Here is a 9,065-nt window from a genome sequence, read left to right on the forward strand (position 1 = left end):
ACCATCTCCACACTGCCGTATTCTGGAAAGGAACTCCAAAGAACTTGAGAATTCTACAGATCAACCTGAATTTTCCAGGTTATTATGAAAGTATATTCATTACGATAAGAGGTAGGGCATAATTTGTTGAATAGTTTGTTAGTTTGATTGATAATAGAAATGTATGGATGTAAACACGTGGACTTTGATTTGTACGCTTACCCAGACACTGCTGAGTGGGTGAGTGCCATACACCTCTTTTAAGATCTGGCTTGGCTACCTTTTGGTTCACTTTCTGGAGATTCCATTAAACAGAAACCAATACCAGCAATCTTGTCAAGACATAATTCTTGAATGTGGATCCATCCTGGCCCCACTTTTTTTTTCTCTCAGAAATAGGACTCAGAGCTCTGACCACCCCTAAGACTTCAGTTTAAAGCCTTCGTTTAGTCTTCTTCCTTGGGACAAGCTGACAGAAGAGTCTTGAAGAGTTTACCTGCCCCCTCTCCTCAGCAGCATCTCGTATATGGTGCTTTGCAATGGATGGAGGCTTGACACTTTGCATCAGGCTTGTGGGCAGAAGGGACAGCAGAGAGTTTTGGGAAGGGGCTGAGAAAGAAGACTTCCAGTCATTTCTCTAGCTCTTTTTAAGCCCCTGTACTTTCCACTGTGTCTCAAACCTTCTGACTCTGCTTGAAAAGGGGGAAATCTTACATTTTGCAGAGTTTGCTACTGTCTGACCCTTAGGAGTCTTGGAGGTCTGGCATTAAGTAGAGATCTTCCCTGTTCTACCAAGCACCTCATGTTATGTGGTTCTAAATTTCAAGGCCTGTAATAAACAATGCTCCAGTTTTACCTGTCAGTTTCTCTATTGTCAGGTACATTTCAGTTGCAAGTGGCAGAAACCCAACTCAAATTAGGCGGAGATGATTTAACTAGATTTGTTTGGTGGATGGGGGGTAAGTGAAAGAATGAAAGGAGGAGCTATAGGAACTAGGTTAGCTCCGAAAACCTCAGGCACTAGACCTGAGACTTGACATCATCAGAATTCTCTGTCTGCCTCTCATCTCTGCAGGCAAGTTTTCTCCATGTAGCAGGGAAAGTGGTTACTGACAGATGCAGACCTCCATCCATTTCACTCTGGAAAAAAGATCAGAGAAACAAGCTCTTGTTACAAAAATCCTAGGGGAGGACTCTATTGTCCTGATTTGTTTTGTGGTCACCCATGACCTAGACACTGTGTCCTGTGGGTGGAGGGGTACTGAGCATCCAGAGCAAGGTGCCTGTCTGTATCAGGCACCACTTGGGCACTAACAAAATTCCTCTTGTCCCTATCTCTAGTTCTACGCACTACTGCAGCACTCAGTCCCCAGGATATTTCAACTTTGGAGGCCATATTTTAAAAATGGTAAAGCAACAGTCAATCATGGACCCTGAAAAGTGACTGCAGGAAGCAAAACTACAACTCTTGTTGACCAGGAAAATTCTTGGAGCGTTACATGACAGAGAAATAAAGTTCTCTTATGTTTAACCATTACACAACAAGGTCCATTTGTTACTGCAACCTAGATCAACCTAACTAATACACCTCCTTCCTCTTTCTTCTCTCTTTCTTCTTTTTCTTCCTTCCCCTCCCTCCCTCCTTCCTTCCTTCTATACTACCTGCATTTCAAGATGCTTGTTACATCTCATAGACTTACAGCTGTCAACGACCACATATTCTAATTCTCCCACACTGGACATTATATGGTTATCAATATAATGGATCTTCTGCCTTTTGGATTACTCCTAATAAAGTAATTGAATGTAATAGTAAATTAATACAATGAATAACACTTTCAGTAAAGTAATGCCTAACACTCTGGACTTCCTGGAAAACATCTCTCAAAATGTTATTCTAGTTATAAAAAAAGCAGCATTCCTGAAAGAAAGATAACCAGGTCATCTAGAAATTGAAGGCATCTGAAAACTATTTCTTGGAGTCATGTATTTATTTGCTTAGTGTCACTCGGTTAAGAAGAGGTAAATTAAGGCTAGCAAAACTGGACAGCTAGAGAAACTCACACATGTGCACGGGAAGACATGAACCAAAATGTTCATTGCAGAATGATTTGTAATAACAAAATACTGGAAACAAACGAAATGTCCATCAATGGGAGAATAAATAAACTGTGGTATATTCATATAATGGAATACTATTCGGAAGTAAAAAATGAATGAATGAACCATGGCTACACATATCCACTTGGATACCTCTCAGAAACATAACTTTAAGGGGAAAAAAATAAGTTACAGAAGCCTGTATGACACTATTTATATGAAGCTTAACAATGCACTCTAAAATATATATTGTTTGTAGGGGCACCTGGGTGGCACAGAGGTTAAGCGTCTGCCTTCGGCTCAGGGCGTGATCCCGGCGTTACAGGATCGAGCCCCACATCAGGCTCCTCCGCTGTGAGCCTGCTTCTTCCTCTCCCACTCCCCCTGCTTGTGTTCCCTCGCTCTCTGGCTGTCTCTATCTCTGTCAAATAAATAAATAAAATCTTTTAAAAAATATATATATATATATATATTGTTTGTGAACATGAGTGTATGTGGTAAAAATATAAAAAGATGCATAGGAATGAAAAACAATTTCAGAATAATAATTTCAGAAAAAGCAACTTCTGAGTAAGGAGGTCGGGGATTGGAAAGGGTACCCTGGGAGCTTCAAACACATCTGAAATATCTTATTTCTTAAAAAAAATATGAGAAGCAAGTATGACAAGTATTAACATTTGACAAAAGCTGTTGTGGTAAATACAGCATGTTCATGACATTGATTTCTCTACTTTTCTGTGCATATTATATTTCAAAATTAGTTAAATGTGGGGAGAAAAGAATGTGTATGTATATCTTACCACCTCAGCAGGGGGAGACAGGAGATTGGGTGGGTGTGCTTGTGTAATCCTAGATTTTGCTGTACCCAAGTGGAGAGGAAAGAGGTTATAATACATTTTTTAGAAGACTAAAAAAAAAAAAAAAAAGAATCCTGCATATAACTTAACTCACCTAATCAAGCTTCTAGACATAGAAGCGTCAGTATCTCTGAAAGATTTCTACCAAAAATATCTCCCTTGGCTTACTATTGTATCTAAATTTGTACCTTCAGAGGAGAAGTTTCCAGGAGTTTCCCATGATCTGGGCTGGATGAGGTGACCCATGCCTTGAAGTTATTATTAGCCATTGTCATTCCTGCATGGTCTTGAAAGAATAGGACATAGTTTTGAGACATGGAACGGAGGGAAAGAGAAGTATGTGTGTGAGGTGTGAGAGTCCTGCTGTGGAACAGCAAACTGACAAGAACTCTACAGAGGGGGATTTAAGGGGATAACATGATGTAATGAGAGAAGCATGGACCTTGTTTCCAGTCCCTGCTTAGTTACTTATTTGCAATGTAATCTCAGGAAGTTGCTTATGCCATATGTGTATTTTTTCTTCTTTTGTAAAATGATAACCTACCCCATAGATTGGTGGGGGGATTAAATAAGACAACATACATAAGGCATTAACATCCCACTTGAGTCACGTCGTGGATTTCCTTTTCCTTCTATACTATCAAGGAACAACTCAGATACAGTGAAAATAGTGCTGGGATGTAGGTCAGGAGGCCCAGGCTCTCTGGTGGCATCACAGCAGAAGGAATTCAAAGATGAGGGAAGTGTGGCAGCAAGAGAAGGAGGAGAGAAAATGCATAAAGGAAAAGAGGAAGCAGGCAGTATAGAATGTGTGTGATTGCCCAGCTCTTCGCAGAAGTATACACAAGACGTTTCTCTCTTTGCTTACGTACTCTTAAAATTGAGGTGTCTTTATCGGCGGTAACTTCTTTCTAGATATGTCTCCTGAGGCAAGAGAAACAAAACCAAAAATAAGCTATTGGGACTATATCAAAATAAAAAGCTTCTGCACAACAAGGGAAGACAATCAATAAAACTAAAAGGCAACCTACGGAAGGGGAGAAGATATTTGCAAAGGGCATCTCTGATAAAGGGCTAGTATCCAAAATATAAAAAGAACTTACACAACTCAAAACCCAAGAAATAAATAACCCAATTTAAAAATGGGCAGAAGACATGAATAGACGTGTCTCCAAAGACATACAGATGGCCAACAGACACATGAAAAGATGCTCAACATCACTGATCATCTCACACCTGTCAGAATAGCTAAAATCAACACAAGAAACAACAGGTGTTAGCAGGGATGTGGAGAAAGGGAAACCCTCTTGCATTGTTGATGGGAATGCAAACTTGTGCAGCCACTCTGGAAAACAGTATGGAGCTTCCACAGAAAGTTAAATATAGAACTACCCTACAATCCAGCAATTGTACTACTAGGTATTTACTCAAAGAATACAAAAATACTAATACAAAGGGATACATGTACCCTGATATTTATATGTTTATAGCAACACTATCTACAACAGCCAACTTATGGAAACAGCCCAGGTGTCCATCAACTGAAGAGTGGATGAAGAAGATGTGGGGTGTGTGTGTGTGTATTTTTGTATATAAAATATTTTATAATTACAATTATATATATAATATTCCATTGTGTGTATATATATGTATACAATGGAATATACATGTAAATATGTATATATATAATGGAATATTACTCAGCCATAAAAAGAATGAAATTTTGCCATTTGCAATGACATGAATAGAGCTAGAGAGTATTATGCTAAGTGAAATATCAGTCGGAGAAAAACAAATACTATATGATTTCACTAATAATGGAATTTAAGAAATAAAATGCACAAAGGGGGAAAAAAGGAGAAAGAGAGGCAAACCAAGAGACGGACTCTTAATTATAGAGAGCAAACTGATGGTTACCAGAAGGGAGGTGAGTGGGGGGGATGGGTTAGATAGGTGGTAGGGATTAAGCTATGCACTTATAGTAATGAGCACCTGGTGATATAAGGAAGTGTTGAATCACTATATTGTGCACCTGAAATTCATATTACATTGCATGTTAACTAACTGAAATTTAAATAAAAACTTCTTAAAAATTGAGGGTTTTTTGTGTCTGGTTTCTTGGTTTTGTTTTTTGGGTTGTGGTTTTGTTTTTTATTTTTGTTTTTGTTTTGTTTTGTTTTGTTTTGTTTTGTCTTGAATACAAAAATGGCACCCAAAGGTTTAGAAACCCTTTCCCCCATCCCAATGAAAATTCTACAGAACATGACTGAGGAGTTTCAATGAATTCCTCTTTTCTCTTTGGTTACACAAAAGACCTCAGACACAAAGCAGTAGGGCACAGAGCTAAATTTTGAGTGAAGACAAAGCCCTCTGTTTTCCTTCAGTTCCTTCTCCCTACTGTTTCTTGACTGTGCAATGCCCCTTCTCATCAGGGATGAGGTGTTTGATGCCAGTCTGCCAGAGAACTTCCTTCAGCCTAGACGGCACTCTGTATTTCTCCTGATTCCCAACTTCTCCCTTCCTGGCTCCAAGTGAGTTTCAAAGAGTCTTTTTGGAATTTACTGCTTTTGGGTCAGTGAGGGGAAAAGCAGTCGCCATGGAGGCCTCGGAATGATTGCAGAATGTCCAACCCTCAAAAAACTAAGGTCTGGGATGGTTCCCATATGACCTGCTGTCTCTATCACTGGGTACCTAACTCAGGCCCTACCCTCCCATGGAGAGAATGTGCCTCTTTCCCCAGCTCACCTCAACACCAAATAAATTGCTAATGGTCAGATGGGATTGAATATCCTACAAATATATATTATTGGCAGGAGATGCATAAAACACAAGGATATTTTGAAGAGGATATCAATCAGATGAATATTGCACCAAAGAGACTTGGCTTTTCCATATTAATAAGAGAACACAGTCATAAGGCAAAGAGCACCATTAGGGATAAGGAGGATCATTACAAAATGATAGAACAATTCAACATGAAACCATAACAATTTTAAATAACACTTAACAACATTTAATGACATAGCCTTAAAATTTATAGAATATAAAATGACAGAACTACAAAAAGAAATTTAAAAATCCACAATCACAATGGGAAATTTTAACATACTTCTCTCAGTAAATGATCAGATTAAAAACTAGAAAGCTCATAGAAGAGTTGAACAAGATAGCTAACAAGCTTGCTCTTTATGAATATTGATAATATAATTTTTAAATATCAAAGAACTCATTATATAGTCTACCTTTTTATCAGAAACTGATTAAATTGATTAAACAACATCATTAACCAGAGAAATATGATGGGGAAACATCATGGACCATGTATTAAAGTCATGTATAGAAGTTTTAAGGAAGGGAGATCACAGATATTATACCTATATGTGTATAGGGGATAAAACTCTATAGACACTCTAGGATCCTGTTGGTCTGGCTCTTGGAGACGTCAGAGCAAATGACCCTTATCTTTATTCCACTGTATTGAGCTCTGGAACATACCTGGACTGAACTCATGTTGACCTGTGGAGGCTGAAGGAGATGTTTGAATGTACTATGTGGAACTGTACCTAGTAATAATATAGCATATTGTATAATAAGTTTGATGATCTCAGGCATATATTCAGACTAACCTATGCTCAGGCCTGCTCTGGCATATATAGACCAAGAGAGCAGAGCAGCTGGGCTTCATGAAGGCTGATGTGACTCTCATTTACTAAGACGTTCTCATCCATAATTGCACAGGATCTTAAGGTGTGGAAATTTGTCTTCCCATCTGTCCTGGAAAATGTGCTATGTATCCTGACAACACTAACTTCCTTGAGGAACCTTTCAAAGAGGATCCTTTTCAAAAAGTGAATCCAGCTTGATTTACTGAACCAATGTCTGTGTTGGTCTTTCAGTCGATCCAAACCTCCTGCTAGAGTTTATTGTTTTACTTTGCTTCCCAGAAAACTACTGAATGGGATGCTTTTTAAGAAAAAGAATAAAGTGACTATGGCCACAAGAGGATAGGAGGTGTTGATTATGTTCCTTTAAATTTGTAGGATTAGTAAACTGATAGATTAGAATATTCTAAGTACTTGTTCACTTTCCTTTTTGAAGACCTTTTCAAATTCAAGAAACTTATTAGGGCAGGGCTTCTGTGCTCTTCTAATGGATTGCTTTATCCTCAGACTGACACCCAGAAGGTTGAAGATGTCCAAAAGGATTTTTGAGAAATAAGTTTCTCATTTCTCAACAACAACAAAACAGAGAAATCTGAGATAGATAATGATATAGTACAGTTGGATATGATTTTTGAGGGGCCGAATAACCATATCTAAAGATTATCTTTCTTTATTAGCTTACCTCAGAACTTGGTAGTAGGCCCACTTTTACTTAATATATTTTTTTTAAGATTTTATTTATTTATTTATTTATTTGACACAGAGAGAGAGAGCACAAGCAGGCAGAGCAGCAGACAAAGGGAGAGGGAGAAGCAGGATCCTCACTGAGCAGAGAGCCTGACATGGGGCTCGATCCCAGGACCCTGGGATCATGACCTGAGCCAAAGGCAAACACTTAACTGATTGAGCCACCCAGACATCCCAGCTTAATATTTTAGTCAGTTACTTGTACAAAGGTAAAAAATGCTATGCTTGTCATAAACTCAAATGACCCCAATCTTGAAAGAATAGCTAATGCACTTGAATCACAGAATTAACTTCCAAGTGGTCTCCATTTTATATATATTTTAAATAATAGGTCAGTGGGCTCCTAATTCCAATGGAATAAAATCTATGTAAAGGAACATCTTTAACCAGTCTAGTTTTCACTGCACACCCCTCAGAACGGCTAAAATGAAAGAGATTGTCAATACCAATTGTTGGTGAGGATGTGGAGCAACTGGAAATCTTATACATTGCTGGTGGACATGAAAAATGATATAATCATTTGTAGGACAGTGTGTTAGTTCCTTAACAAGCTGAAAATACAGTATTATGTGACCAAGAAATTCCACTCCTAGATATTTATCCAAGAGAAAAGAAAATTTTTGTGTACGTAAAAACCTATACCCAAATGTTCATGGCCATTTGATTCATAATAGCCCCAAATGGAAACAACTTAAATGCCCACACCAAGTGAATGAATAAACATACGTGTGGTATATTCATACAATTGAATACTACTCAGCAGGGAGAAGGACAGACTATTGATTCATGCAACAGCATGGATGAGTCTTAAAAACATGTTGAGGGTAAGAAGAAATACAATAGTATGCACATTTGCTTGCATCACACGAAATTCTAGAAAAGACAAATCCAATCTGTAGGAGTGTAAGTTCAGTAGGTTGCCTGGGGATGGTGTTGGGAGGATTGGCTGCAAAGGTTATGAGGGATCTTTCCTGAGGTGATGGAACTGTTGTCACTATTTTGACTGGGATGGTAGCTACATGACAGCACAAATTTCTTAAAGCTTATCAAATCACAAGCATAAAATATGTATATTTTCTTGTATCTGAACTATGCTTCAATAAAGTTGATTTAAAAATAGTATGGTTGTAGAACTCTAAGAAAAAGTTGGAGACACCAGTAAAGTATGTAGTAGTAGAAACAGAAGTTCCTTGAATAACCGTGACGAAGGGTTTGAGTTGTAAGAAGTGGGATCTAGGAACAGTTGTCAATCAATGATAGCCTGAGCTGCAAAGTAATGAACAAATTTTGGTGTGTGTTGATTAATTGATTGAACATCCATACCCAAAACAAACTTCCCACTATTACTTCAGAGAATATTATATGATAAGATTTGCCCTCAATGGGGAGCCAGGGTGGCTTAGTCGTTAAGCGTCTGCCTTCGGCTCAGGGCATGATCCCGGTGTTCTGGGATCGAGCCCCACATCAGGCTCTTCCGCTATGAGCCTGCTTCTTCCTCTCCCACTCCCCCTGCTTGTGTTCCCTCTCTCGTTGGCTGTCTCTATCTCTGTCAAATAAATAAATAAAATCTTAAAAAAAAAAAAAGAATTGCCCTCAAGACCTAAAGAATTAGGATCTGCAAATAAGCGATGATAACCATTATTACAATCTTTATTATTTATTATTATATTTACACTTCTCTTGATGAATAATATATCTTTTGTTCACATTGAAATTTCCT

At 38.2% G+C, this 9,065-nt stretch overlaps 1 protein-coding gene across 1 annotated transcript in view; it reads left to right on the forward strand.

Annotated features, from left to right (window-relative positions):
* PRRX1 (paired related homeobox 1) overlaps positions 1–4,773 on the forward strand; it is an 82,314-nt gene extending 77,541 nt beyond the window's left edge. Inside the window, exon 5 of the mRNA XM_057315761.1 lies at positions 1,321–4,773. The gene's annotated coding sequence lies outside the window, so the exon portion shown is untranslated. The remainder of the gene's footprint in view (positions 1–1,320) is intronic.
* The last annotated feature ends 4,292 nt before the right edge of the window (positions 4,774–9,065 follow it).

Source organism: Ursus arctos, unplaced genomic scaffold (assembly GCF_023065955.2).
Source record: "Ursus arctos isolate Adak ecotype North America unplaced genomic scaffold, UrsArc2.0 scaffold_2, whole genome shotgun sequence".
Lineage (NCBI taxonomy): Eukaryota > Metazoa > Chordata > Mammalia > Carnivora > Ursidae > Ursus > Ursus arctos.